At 34.4% G+C, this 15,552-nt stretch overlaps 1 pseudogene; it reads left to right on the forward strand.

The window, feature by feature from the left end:
* The window catches only part of LOC139707035 (transcription factor JunD-like), an 87,731-nt pseudogene that overhangs the window by 10,826 nt on the left and 61,353 nt on the right, over window positions 1-15,552 (forward strand).

Genomic DNA, 15,552 nt, shown 5'->3' on the forward strand with positions numbered 1-15,552 from the left:
GGCCTCAAAAAAATATGCTGTATTGTGATATGACTAGAACACAATCCCCCTGTCTAGGATTACTAAAAGCCATCTCCAGATGGTATCTAAACAAGCTCATCATTCTTGCAACTTCTCATTGATCAACTGCTGTGTGGCTGCATCTAAAGATATCATATGTATTGAAGTCATACTGGTATTATTATATGGCAGAAACCCATTCCTGTGCTGCTGATAACAAACCAAATGCTATGTGATTTTGCAACACAACTTTTTGTATTTGATATTTTTCTTTATTAACTAGAGTTATAGCCTACTTTAAAAGATTTAAGGTTTGGTTGTGTACTCTGTATCTTATTCACCAAGGTTACATAAAAATAAAGAAAATAACTCATCCTCATGAGTTTAAAATTTTATTTATCATACAGTCTTCTCTTTAGCTATAAGCACACCATAATTTTCCATAGGCTGTATGGTTTGAACCTAGTATCCTAATAATGCCAGAAGAAAAACCAGAAGTTCAAACATATTGAGTAACATTTTCAAATTAAATCAAGTTTAGGCAGTAAATAATTGTCTGGATAAGATGGAGATCAACAGACTGTTGACTATAATAGATAATGTTACCTTCAGTATACATTGAAATATGGGTTTCAATATTTAAACCTTAGGAATTAAGCCAGAATTAATAAAGGGGTGATTATAACAGCTGCTTCTCTTCTTATCATTTCAATTTTGCCTATTCATAAACCAGTAAACAAGAGCCAATATTGTAACGCATGTCTGTAATTTCAGTGACTCAAGAGGCTGAGGAAGAAGGATTTTAAGTTCAAGGCTAGACTCAGCAACTCAGTGGGGACTTAAGCATCTTAGTGAGAACTTGGCTTATCTTTAAAAACAGATGGGTTGGAGATGTGATTTGTGATAAAGTGTTCTGAGTCCAGTCCTTGGTACAAAAAAAAAAAAAAAAAAAAAAATCTGCTTTTTTGTGCCACTATCTAACTTCTAAGACAATAATGAAAGATTGATAATTCATGTAGTCTAGAGGATGTGAGTTGTGGCTTTGGGGTCACAGAGAATTGATCCTGAATTCCAGTAAAGTTGCTTAATATTCAGGAGACCTTTCAAATATTCTTTCACACTGAACAGCTATGTAAACCTCATCCATTACAAAAAGCAGAATGATACCGAGTGTCAACATATTAGCAATTCTTTAGCCCTATCTGTACACATAAAGTTGGCTATGTGTTTTTACTCCTCTTGTAGCCAAAGTGCAGAGTATATTTCCCAAATTTTGGATCTGAGCTCTTATTTTTTGTGTGTGACTTATGTAAATCTGTGACTATGAAAGTTTATTAGTCAGGAAACATTTTGAATACTTTGTTTTTATTTTCATAACACTGTCACCTCCATCAGAATGAGCCCACCTTAATTTATTTGATTCTGAGAAGAAGGGTGCTTTTTTTGGCAACCATATCTCCCTCTGAAGTTCAGTAACCTTACCAACTATCACCTAATGCAGTAAAAAGATCCCATATGAACCCAGCCTTAATTGATGATAAGCCCACACTTGAGACAATAATTTTTATATGGTTTCTTCTTATTCAGTGATAGGTATCTAATTCACTAAACATGGGCCGAATGCCAGGATTCAATCACATGTGGAACAGAAGTTATGTGAAAAACATTGTGCCTTATAGGTACTGGTTAAATTTTTATTAATTTAAATTTAAACTTGACAGTCTTTATTGAATTATATGAAAATATGTGTATACTTCTATGCCTTTAATGTTTGATGATATTCTCAGAGTACCCCATACTAAAGAAGAAAATTGAAATAACAACCCTGCATTAGGCTAAAGACAAAACTGCAAAATAATTTTTTTAAATGGTTAGACTCTAGTTTCTGGGTTACTGATGATCTGATTACCTAGAGTCTTCTCTCCAGTGATATCAACCTCTTTTGGTTAAAGTATGATATCTAAAATGAAAATGGATCTGTGCCCAGAATCCTGTGAGAAACAGTTTCCACTTTTGTACACTTCTAAATTGTAGATGGCTTCTCTCTCAAAGTGCAGAGTCTCTCCTGTTCTTTGGCCCTGAGAGAATGTTGTTTGATATGTTTATTCCATAACCTATGACACAGAACTGAGTTGTCCATTTTTTTTTCACCTTGCTGAGGTCAGGGCATTTATAGATCTCAAACATGCAATATAGCTGTGGTGACCATAGATATCCCTGAGAGGTCAAGAGTGAATTTTAGGATGAAGCTTTAAAAATACATGTAATTATTTGTCAATTTATATTTTCAAAAATAATAATATTTTGGATATAGTGGTTTAAGTTATTAAATTGATTTAAGCTGTCCTTAATTTTTATTATGAATACTAGAAATTTTTAAATTATACTAATGCATTATATTGTTTTTCCCTCTGGGAAAATATTAATGCCTTAGGACATTGCTTAGAAGTTTAAAATAAAATTTGCTTTCTCATAAGACCAGACAGCACAAAAGTTAAATGAAATTTTAAAGTAATTTTGATAAAATTTTTATTCATGAAAGTATATATTTTGGGTGTGTGGGAGATATTGCCTCTTGGTTTTATTTTCCCCATTGGGTTTGTCCCCACTGAAATTAAGTTTTCATCACATGAGAAGAACATCACATAATCTTTTACTGTTCCCCCTCTCACTAAGGTGTGGCTGTAGAGTTTAAGAGTGGTGAGGATAATACAAATGATGAGAAGTGATGAGATGTCATTCCAAGTCCTCATCAGCCTCCCCAGCTCAAGTGCATTTTTTATTGAGCTGGCTGAACATCTGTTCATTTGCTCTACTTTTTATACTAAATTTTGCAGCTTTTTTACCCTTTTTTTCAATCCTTGTTAGTTACCACCAGATTTTTCCATGACATCATTTACTCTGGGGCCAGAAACATCTGGTCTGGTGGTCTGCACCTTGGTCTTCTCACCCTTCCCTCTTATTAGGTGAGGACAACCTGCCAGAGGCCTCACTCTGTTTATCAAGGTGAAGGGAAGTGATTTGTTTATGTCTGAGGGCAATACTGCAGGGCTTCTTTAGGCATGCCTGGTGAGACTGCATGTTTCAAACTGAAGTTTTTAATATGGAGTTCTTTTAGGCCAGGCCTAAAGCCTTCCTCACAATAGTGTAGTTAATTTGTCCAAAATTAAGGTGGTTTTTTTTTTTTTTTTGTTGTTGTTGTTGTTTGTTTGTTTCTTTAATGTATTTGTCCCCAATTGAATTTTTTTCTTCTTTCTTCACATTTTTTGGACCAGGTATTTAACTCAGGGACACTGAGATACATCCCCAGTCCCTTTTTTTGTATTTATTTAGAGAGAGGGTCTCACTTAGTTGCTTAGTGCCTTGCTCTTTCTGATGGTAGCTTTGAACTCATGATACCCATGTATAATTCTTCTGTGCCACAGGGGTTATGGCCTGTGCCACCAAGTTTGCTTTCAACTGAGTTTTTAAATATGTAAAACAACTTTATTAAAGTGACATTTAGAAGCATTCCTAATATTCAAGCAAACTCCTTTGTCCTGGTGTGGCAGGAAATAAAAGTGGAACTGGACTTTAATTTAAATAACAAGAAAGTTCAATTGCAAGGGCTTAATTAGAACACAGATAATTAGAAGGTTACAGGCCATAGCACTGTTGTACTTTTTTAAAATAGTTTTTTCTTAGTTGTGGATGAACAAAATATTATTATTATTATTATTATTATTATTATTATTATTATTATTATTATTATTATTATGGGTCCAGTATCAAGCAGACTGCCTCATGCATACTAGCCAAGAATTCTACTACTGAGCAACAACCTTAAATCCTTACCTGGTATTTTTTTTAAATATTTATTTATATTTAATTTATTTATATGGGGCGCTGGGAATTAAGCTCAGGGCCTCATATATCCTAGGCAAGCACTGTACCACTGAGCCACACCTTCAGCTCTTTCCTGGTGCTTTTTAAATACCTGTTTTACAGAAATTTTAATTAGTAGCTTTAACCCTTTTCCAATATTTGTTTGGATTAAATCAATAACCTATAAATCGGTGAAGTAAAGTCTAGTTTTATCTCAAACTCGGATTTTACTTCCTGTTTTTTCTCCAGACCAGACACCTTATCACAGTGTCTGAATTAAGATTCCACCTTGAGGAATTTACTGTATGTCCACATTTCAAACTCCAAAATTTACCTATTCCTTAGTTTTGGAAAAGTCTTACAGAATTTGTCCAGAGGTAGCAAAATTTCTTGAATTTTTTTCAATTTTTTTCAGAAGAATCCATATCTGAGTCTTGCCTTTTAGGGAGCAGTTTGAATTATAAGTATGCAGACTTTAAGGCAAGTAGATGGATGATCTGCAGCTTGAAGAAACCTTTTCATCAATACCTTGCATCTAAAAGGCACTTCATTTGATTCCTTTTATTAGATACTGTGAATAAACCTACAATAAAAATGGAAGTGAAGTAATATCTTTAACAAAAGTGTTCCAATTTCTTTAGATATTTATCCAGAATTATAATTACTGGGTTATAGGGCATTTTTTAAACCAAGAATTGTTATTGTTATTTATTTGTACTTATTTAGGGACTTTACCACTGTGTTACATCCCTATTTTTTTAATAAGACAGGCTATCACTGAGTCACTTAAGCCATTGCCAAGTTTCTGAGGCTGTTTTTAAGTTCCCCCTGTTTCATCCTCTCAAGCCACTGAGAGTACAGACATTCACAATGATTCCCTGCTTCAAAAAATTATTATTAGTGGATTATATGGCATTTTTATTTTGAGCTCTTAAGAACCATGATAGGGGCTGGGAATGTGGCTCAAGCCGTAGTGCACTTGCCTGGTATTCGTGTGGCACTGGGTTTTATCCTCAGCACCACGTACAAATAAAGATGTTGTGTCTGCCAAAAACTAAACTCACTCTCTCTCTCTCTCTCTCTCTCTCTCTCTCTCTCTCTCTCTCTCTCTCTCTCTCTCTCTCCCCCCCTCACTTTCTTTTTAAGAAAAAAGAACCATGAAATTTTTTTCAAAAGTATCTTTATTAACTTTATATTGTAACCAAAATTTTTATCTATGCATATACACCTATACTCTGGAGTCCCTACTATCTTTCAGATATTTGTTTAGTTTGGTGTGGTTTGGTGCTAGGAATTGAACTCCGTGGGTGCTTACCACTGAGTTATGTTTCCAGTCCTTTTTTTTTTTTTTTTGAGACAGGTGATATATCACTAATCTCTCAATAAGTTGCTTATAGCCTTTCTATGTTGTTAAGGCTGTCTTTCATATCACAATCCTCCTGACTTGCCTCTCCAGCCTCTAGTATATTGGCCACCACACCTAGCTCTTTCAGATTATTATAATAACCTTTTCAACAACACTGCCCAGGCTACAGAAAATCTCTTTGACTGATGCATTTTATCCCTGAGGAAAGTTTATATGAAGTAGCCAATGTAGGACTATTCTGTAAAGATTTGTTGGAATAAACAGGGATCATTGTTTTTTAAGCTCCTTTCTGAACAGCTGTTTGGTATCATAGTTCATAAAAGTGCTGGGAAAAGAATGTAAATTCATTTGTTTGAAATCTACAGAGATTTACATAAGCTCAATCACCTTTTGTTCTAGAGTTTGGGACTTCAGGACATAGTAAGGTAAATAAAATATGTTAAAGTTGAGATATTCAGTACACACATCGACACACACATCCACACATACACACACAAAAAAAAAACTTTCTAGGAGCAATTGGTACTTCTTGCATTATTACTAGTGTATCAGGGACATAGTAACATAAACAAAATATGTTAAATGTGAAACATTCAATACACACATACACACACCCACAAAAAAAAACAAAAAAAAATTTTTCTAGGAGGAATTGGTAGTTCTGGCCTTATTACTAGTGTATCAGGGTTGGGGCAGGATTCAGGAAGTGCTAAAATCTCACTCAAGATAAGAGTAGTTTACTGGATTCCTCCCTATTTCACCTATAATACAAGCTAAAATGAACTTCATCTGTCAGCAACAGCAATTGGGAAAATATGCTGGCAGATGTTGTTTTGAGATAAATTGACAGCTTTGATATTTGGGTATTTTTGTGTCTTGGTCACAGCTGATGAAGCACTTGTGAAAAATTTTATGGCACCTACATATCACCATTTTTTTGTATCATTTCTTTCATATTTCCTTTTTTTTTTTTTTTTTTGTGGTGCTAGAGATTGAACCCAGGGCCTTGTGCATACAAAGCAAGCACTCTAAAAACTGAGCTACATCCTCAGCCCCTCTCTCACATTTCTGTTCACTAGAGGTGATGATGGTAATTGGGAATTTTGTCCCAAATATTGTACATTTCTTAAGACCGGACTAATATCCAGTGTATCTAAATCTCTCTACTCATTCATGATTTTACCAAAGAGATACTCACCATAGTTTTTTACGTAAATTTATCTATTGATGGAGGGAGAGTGTCTCATTTAATATTCTGCTTTATTTTCAACATCATTCGCTGTTAATATTTGCTTTTTATAGTGTTGCTAAGTTTGGAACTGACTATCTTGCACATTCTGCACACACACTCTAACAGTGAACTTTGCCTCTATGTCCCAATTCTAACTTTAGGTTGGATAGATTCATTCATTCACTTCTAATGTTATTTTTCATATGGTTGGTTTTACATATGCCTTTCTATTTCTTTTAACAATACTATTGATCTACATATGATTTCAGATTTGATTTATATTATAATATATTGGTCTGTATTATTGCAATATAGTTTCATAATATACATTAAATGTGTCTCATAACAATAACTATATTATTTGTTTTTTTATTAAAGGTTTTGGGGTATTTTACATACATTTTATTTCTAAGACAATTTTTTTGGTCCCTTCTTTTCTTTTATTTGGTACTTTGATATTAAACTCAGGGGAATTGAGCCACATCCCCAAACATATTTTGTATGACATTTAGACACGGTATCTCACTGAGTTACTTAGGGCCTCACTTTTTCTGATGCTGGCTTTGAGCTCACAATACACCTCTCAAGGTACTGGGATTACAATTGTGCACCAACAGGTCCAGCTCTCTTCTTGTATTTAAAGAAAAACATGCTAAAATTTTGATAGGAATATATTATATATTAAATTGAGTTAAAATAGTTGTCTTTATAATGATTAGTTTTATTTACACACCTGCTATTTTATGTGCTTTTGTAAATTTTTATTTAGTTTGTGATAAGTTCCACATATTTTCCTTGAAATCCATTATACATGTGATGTATTTAATAGATGTAACTTCAGTATAATACTTATGTGGTATTTTGTACTCTAAATAAACCAAAAATCTTTCTGGGCTCCAGAAACCATTTTTTTCTCAAACTTTATTATTTTTATTTTTCTTAATCACCTCATCTTTCCTCCTAGGCCTCAGATTTCTACTGTATTGACAAGTATAGCTCTAGTCTTATGCTATCACATACTTGTACGCTGTCATCGTACACACATACAATAATTTCTACAGGTCTAAGCTGCTTGGTGAGGAGTATTTCATATATATATATATATATATATATATATATATATATATATATATATATACAGTTTTCATGATGAAATAACAGCAATTTCTACTCCATCAATTGTCAATTTTATGTATTATGTTCTTTTCTTTATTCTGTTTTTATAGAATTACTTTTTCCAAATTATTGAGATTAATGAATTTTAAACAATTGAGTATAACAGTGCAGTCTGTAAATTTTCTTTTTTAACCTAAGACAAAATACATCCCAATTTTAATAGGCTTATTGTTATGTAAATGACATTTAAAACCTGCATATATAACACCCTTACCTGACCTTACTCTGGACTATTGATATCTGGGTGGAGGGGATCTCAAAGTAATCCATGAAAAAGCAGAACAGGGATGGATCAGGATGTGACATTGGTGGACAGAATATGTAGTAGTGAGTATTCATGAATAAGTATTGGTGGAATAGGTACAGGTAGAGAAAAAAGTGCTGTGAAGAAAAGAGGGAAAGAATGACCAGCTCAAGAGTTCAGATTTAAAAAGTCTAATGGTGGATCAATGGTAGTATGAGGGTAAAGGGTAGTTTCTTTGGAGGCAGAAATAAGGTAGAAGTGAAAGAAGAAGATAACTTTGGCACAGTCCCAAAGAGAAAGAGTTAAATGAACACTACCCTCTCTCTCTCTCTCTCTCTCTCTCTCTCTCTCTCTCTCTCTCACACACACACACACACACACACACTCTCTCTCTCTCTCTCTCTCTCTCTCTATATATATATATATATATATATATATATATATATATATATAATGCATACTTCTATAACATTAGATTAAAGTCAGCCAGCCTCAGCAACTTAGTGAGGCTCTAAGAAAATCAGGGAATCCCTTTTTCTTTGTAGAATATTTTATTAAAGGCTGAGAGTGTTTCTTAGTAAAAAAGCATATCTAATTTCAATGAGAGAGAGAGAGAGTGAGAGAGAGTGTGAGAGAGATCTTGCAAAAATTAAAAAAAGTAATCAGTGACACTGTTAGTGTCAAGGATGTAAATGATTTAAAAGTAATAGTGAGCTAGTTGGAAAACTCATCTAGATTATTAACTACTTCTTGGGAAGTTAGTCTACTCTCCAAAATATAAAAGTGAGAGAGAAATCCTTTATTAAAGTGTATATAAGAAAAAAGAGGAGTTTTGACACAGCTTTTAGTTGACCCAGACTGGGTCAACTTTAGCAGGTGATTAGGATTCGGCAAAGATGATAAATCCTTGAGTTTTTTGGAATATTGTGATTTTATCTAGTCTTCATAAATGAAGATTGAGGTCTAATATAAATCAGGCTTGGCAAAGGAAAAACATTTCAATGAATAGTAAATGTATGAGTAAACACATAAAACAATATTTAACCAAAAGTCAACATTCAGAATATTTATGCAATTATGTAATCACCAGTCATTGAAAAACAATGACAACTAAAGAAAAAGTGAATTAATAAAAAACAAACAAATAATGTAATTAATGAATTAATTAATGAATGCCTAATAAGTGCAAAGATGTGATGTGACTCGAATTGTCAAAGTCAGCTTGTAGCCATGAAAAAGTGTAAAGGTACATAGAAATGGTGTTTTACTACTTACTGAGACATACCCTATGAACTATAAATTCCACTCCTAGGTTGGAAGAGTTGAACACAGAACCCATTCACCTGGCTCTCTCACTTGGGAACTGTGCAAAAAATTACCTTTTTCTTTCCCTCAAATTTTATTGCTGCTTCCAAGAACACTACCCTCTATATTCACGCTATCACTGTAGAATTGTAGTATGTGAACCCCTCTACTGTTCAAGTTTTTCTTCTTTTTTTTCATTGCTCTTTTTCTCCCTACCCCCATATCATCCACCAATACTTATTTTGTATAGCAAAATCTACATACTCAGCAATCTCCAATCTTATCTTTCTATATCCATTTCCTACCTTGTGCATGGCCACTTTGAGATCCCCTCCATGAAAACATCAATAGTCCAAAGTGATCAGAATGGGGGTAAATATTGCAGAATATTAAAGGTCAGTTAAACAACAAGAAAGCTATAAAAGTGTGCTTCATTTAAAGGTGAAAATAAAAAGAAAATCTTTAGACTTCACTAGTTAAAATAAAAGATCAAAAATTTATGAGTCTCAATAATTTGAATTATACTTGTGAGTCATTTTTTGGGGGGAAGGGATATAAGAACATTGCTAAAGAATTTAAAGTTCAAACTGTTTTTTTTATGAGACAAAGAATAGAAAAATTAAAAATATATATATATTAAAGTAATTGTGATATCATTTTCATAAAAATATATATACATATTTATTCACAAATTGCTTTAACCTTATAAACAGTTATAAGTGTCAATACATTTCTCTCTGGGCTAGGTCCTATTATTAGAAGAAAACTTTGCCTTAAAAGAACCCCATACAGAGGCGTTTAATGTAATTAACAGGCTAATAATAATAATCATAATAATAATAATAATAAGAAGAAGAAGAAGAAGAAGAAGAAGAAGAAGAAGAAGAAGAAGAAGAAGAAGAAGTGAGGTGAAGAGCATTTCAGGTTGTGAAGCATACCTGTAATATAAGTTACTTGAAAAGACATCACAGGAGAAATTTATATTGTCTGAAGACATATATGTATATATTATTTATAAAAAGTGTTTATGAGTTCTGTAGTGAGGGTACACAAGTCCAATACACAGTCTTTTTTTTCTTGAATACTTTTTGTTGTAGATGGACACAGTATCATTAGTAGTTTGTTTCTTGGCTTTTTTTTTAATATTTATTTTTAGTTTTTGGCGGACACAACTTCTTTGTTTGTATGTGGTGCTGAGGATCGAACCTGGGCCGCCCGCATGCCAGGCGAGTGTGCTACCGCTTGAGCCACATCCCCCTCTTGGGTGGCTTTTTAATGCGGTGCTTCATATTCAACCCAGTACCTTATGCATGCTAGGGAAGTTCTCTACCACTGATCCATAACCCTAGTCCCCAAAGTCCTTTACTTAATCTTTTTTTTTTTTGCGGGGGGAGAGGGGAGTGTGTGCGTGTAGTGCAGGGATTGAATCCATGGCCTTATATCAGCAAAACAAGCACTCTACTGACTAAGCTAAATTCTCAGCCCTGATCTTTAGTTGGTTAACAATGACAATGGAGCAGCCTGTCATTTAGACTTTGATTCTGTGCCCACTTGGCTCAGGTTGGAGACAGTGCCTGAAGCCTTGACCAATCAGTCACGTAGGTGAGAACTGTCCAATCCGCTAGCAGCTAGTGATGAGGGGGAGGGCTTCCAAAATCTTCTGTTCCCTTGGTGTCTGGAACCGGCCATTTTTTCAATCTTTTTGTAGGCTTCTGTCCTGGATCCGGAGCCCAGGTGTCTGTTCTATGCAGAATCTGAAAACAAACCACAGGGAGAACACTGAGAACCTTGAGAGCCAGGAAATGGTAAGTGTGCCTTGTTATATTGAGACTGCTTAGGAAGGTGGCTTAAAGCTGACAGGATTGGCAATGGTGGAAACTGGCAGTCATGGCTAGGGACTCCTCCTGGTCTTTCCAGAGTCTTGTGGCCAGAGGGTCTCTGTGGTATCTTAGCCTTCACCTCCCTCTGACTAGTCTAGTGAGGCTTAGATCAGCAGTTGAAAACCTGGGCATTTTGTTCCATAATTGTATGGTGTTTTCAGCTTCTTTCTAAAACCCTTTGTGGGATTCCATGTGCCATGAGTCCAGCATGTCTCCAGATTGCATGGTGAAGACTGAGATAATTATCAAGAGAGAACTCCAAATCCATTTATTGTATTCATGCATGAGAGAAGCTGTTAATTTTAGGGCTTGTTACTCATGAGGGTTTGTTTGTTTGTTTGTTTATTATTATTATTGTGTGTGTGTTTTTTTTTTTTTTTTTGTACCAGAAATTCAACCCAGAGGTGTTCATCCACAGATTCACATTCCCACCCCTTTTTTAATATTTTTATTTAGAGACAGGGTCCCTTTCAATTTCTTAGGGCCTCACAAATTTGATGATGCTGGCTTTTAACTCATTCTCTTCATGAGTCCTGAGATTTTTAAATGTAGCAGAAGCAGTATCTCAAATCCAAAACAAAAATCTGAAATCCAGAACTTCAGTTTAGCTCTCTATAGGTCTCAGAATAAACCCCTAGTTTTCTAGCTCTCTGTTCACATATGCAAATCTAGGGTTCTCTTTTCACACAAAATAAGTATAAAATAGAATAGATAGTATAATGACCATGTAATGTGGATAATGGGCCTCACTCAAACACACCTGGTGGCTAACTGAAAGATGTTAATGAGCACCATTAAGGCCTATTTCAAATGTAAAAGGCCTTGAAGCCTTCAACAAAGTCCTTTGTCCCAGGGGTGATTCCTGATTGAATTTGAAGATAAAAGGATGGGTCACAGAAAGAATGAAAGTGAACCCATATGGCAGTCAGGATGCCTTTTCCAAAGCCTATTCTAAATGCATTATGCTCCATGTTCTGCCCAAAACTATCTGTAAACTTCTAAGATGGTACACAAAAATGAGTTTGTTTGTTTTTTTCCTGGTATCATTCCTCATACCACATGGTGGGCGTTCTATTTCTTCTTGCTTAAATAGATTTTTTTCTTCAAAATTTATGAGACAAGCACCCAGATTCAATTGGCAAACTGAGAAATTTTGGTTCATCTCAAAACTCAACTTTCAGCATTATTGATCATTATTTTCCCATGTTTATTTCAAAGGTATGCATCATTTATAATGTTTTTATTCAAGAACTGGAGGGCATTTTTAAAAGATTTTAAATTATCATTCTGAGATTTTCTCATGAGAAGAAAGCAGAATAAAATTAGGTGACAGTAAAAAGAATGAATCTCTCCTAAATTTGGTTTATGTGTCCCAATTAAGGATTTTTAAAAACTGTAATGGGTCATCAATTGAGGGTTTATGTATTTATTAATTTGTTTGTTTGTTTATTTATTTATGGTCAGACAATCTGGGGTTGTGGCTCAGTGATAAAGCACCCACCTAGCACGTGCAAGGTTCTGTGTTCGATCTCAGCACCACATAAAAATAAGTAAACAAAAAATAAATAAATAACCCACAGAAACATTCCAAACATTTCAGGAAACTCTTTTATTCTGGTGTGGCAGGAAAAAATAAAAGTGGGACTAACTTGAATTTAAATTACATGCAATTTCAATCTCTCTCTCTCTCTCTCTGTACTGGGGATTGACCCCAGGGCCTCATGCTTAGAAGGCAAGCACTCTACAAGCTGAGCTATTTACTCAGCCCAATTTTTGGGGGGTGGGAGCCCAGGGATTGAAATCAGGGGTACTCTATCACTGAGCCACATCCCTACCCCTATTTTGTATTTTATTTAGAGACAGGGTTTCACTGAGTTGCTTAGTGCCTCACCATTGATGAGACTGGTTTTGAATTCATGATCCTTATGTCTCAGTCTTGTAAACAGCTGATATTACAGGAATGCACCACCATGCCTGGCCAACTTCAATCTTTTTTTTTTTTTTTTTTTTTTTTTTTTGAGAGAGAGAGACAGGGGGGGAGAGAGAGAATTTTTTTTAATATTTATTTATTTTTTTTATTTTTCAGCAGACACAACATCTTTGTTTGTATGTGGTGCTGAGGATTGAACCCGGGCCGCACGCATGCCATGCAAGCACGCCACCACTTGAGCCACATCCCCAGCCCCAACCAACATCAATATTAAGGGCTAAAGTACACACAAATTAGATCAAAGTCCATGTCAATATCTTGATACTATATATATAAAGTTGTTGATAGACCTTCTATTTTATTTACTTATATGTGGAGCTGAGAATTGATTCCAGTGCCTCACATGTGCCAGACAAGTGAGCTCCACTAAGCCCCAGCCCCAGCCCTCTGGTACATTTTTTATGGGGGATATTGGAGATTGAACTCAGGAACACTTGACTACTAAGACAAATCCCCAGGATTTTTTTTTTTTTTTTTTTTTTTTTTTTTTTTTTTTTAGAGACAGGATCTCACTGAATTTCTTAGCACCTCGCTTCTGCTAAGGCTGGCTTTGAACTTTTGATAATTCTTCCTCAGCCTCTTCAGCAACTGGTATTACAGGCTTGCACCAACACACCCAGCCCCTGATACATTTATAATACCTGTTTTATGTAGATTTTTACCAGTAGCCTTAACTTTTTTTCTAATATATATTTGATTTGAATCCATAACCCAGAAATCAGTGAAACAGAATCTATTTTTTTATCTCCAACACTGCTTTTGGTTATGTCAGTGTTTGAGTTAAGATTCTCCATTAAATAATTTATTATGTCTTGTGTTCTCATTCTGACCTCCCATAGGACCTAGTTCTGAGTTTTAGAATATCTGAAACAAGGTTCCCAGAGATTCCAAATTTTTTGGAGTATTTATAAAACACCACTCTCTGAGTCTTGCCTTCTAGGGACCAGTTTGAATTTTAAGTGTGTAGCTTCTGAAGGGATGGACTAATTGGATGCTTTGTAGCGGGAAGACATTTTCTGATATACTTTCTATCTAAAAGATACTTTATTTGTTTTCTTTTTATTAGATACTGGGAATAAAGGTACAATAAAAATAGATGTGTGGCAATATATTTAGCAAAAGGATTCCTAATTTTTTACATATATACCCAGAGTTATTATTACTAGATTGTATGGCATTTTTTTTTTTACTGAAAATTATTTTTTATATATTTTTATTTATTTAAATACTGGAGATTAACTCCAGAGCACTTTACCAGTATGCTACATACCCAGTCTCCAACACTTTTATTTATTTATTTATTTTTGAGAGAGGGTTTTACTGATTTTCTTAGGACCTTGCCAAGTTCTTGAGTCTGGACTTTAACTTGAGAATGAATCCCTAGTTTTCTACCTCTTATTCTCTTAAGCCACTGGGATTACAGGCATGTATGATTTTGCACTGCTACCCCAAATTATTACTAGTGGATTATGTGGCATTTTTATTTTGGGCTTTTAAAGAACCTTAACACTTTTATACAAATATATTTATTAAATTTATATTGTCACCAATATTTTTACATATTTGTGTACCCTGGAATCCCTATTAATTATGAGATATTTGCTTGGTTTTGTATGGTTTGGTGCTGAGTATTGAACCCAGAGGTGCATACCACTGAGATACATCCACATTCTTTTTCATGTTATATTTTGAGACAGGCTCTCATTAAGTTGATTGTAGCCTTGTTATGTTACTGAGGCTGTCTTTGTACTAACAATTTTCCTGTGTCATTTTCCATAGATTCTAGAATTTCAGGCATATGCCACCATACATGACAATTTTAGATTTTTATAATAGCCATTCCAACAGCACTGCATACGCTGAATAAAATCTATTTGTTTAATGCATTAAATCCCTGAGGCAAGTTTATGTGAAGTAGCCCGTGTAGGAGTGTTGTGTAAAGATTAGCAAGGATTGTGGAATGTGATAGACATTTTTATCTAAAGTACATATATGGGGATGGGGATGTGGCTTATGTGGTAGTGCACTCACCTGGCATGCGTGCTGCCGGGGTTCGATCCTCAGCACCACATACAAACAAAAATGTTGTGTCCGATGAACACTAAAAAAGAAAAATATTAAATTTCTCTCTCTCTCTCTCTCTCTCTCTCTCTCTCTCTCTTTAAAAAAGATAAAGTACATATATGAAGACAGGAATTCATATGAACATAGTCTATATACAAACAGAGGTATGAAAAATTGTTCTATATGTGTAATAAGAATTGTGATGCATTCCACTATCTTGTATTTAAAAAATAAAACAAAAACTCTTTATATGTTTTTCTGAGAATCAAACTCAGTGCTTTGCACATTCTAGCAAAGTAGTCTACTTCTCAGACACAACTCTAGCCCATGTACCCAGCTTTTTATAATCTCTTTGTAGTAATCAGAAACAACTTTAAAAATTAAAATTGCATTTATATCACTTTTCCTAGTACAGTAATGTATTACTAACTA

The sequence above is a fragment of the Marmota flaviventris genome, chromosome 9 (genome assembly GCF_047511675.1).
Source record: "Marmota flaviventris isolate mMarFla1 chromosome 9, mMarFla1.hap1, whole genome shotgun sequence".
Lineage (NCBI taxonomy): Eukaryota > Metazoa > Chordata > Mammalia > Rodentia > Sciuridae > Marmota > Marmota flaviventris.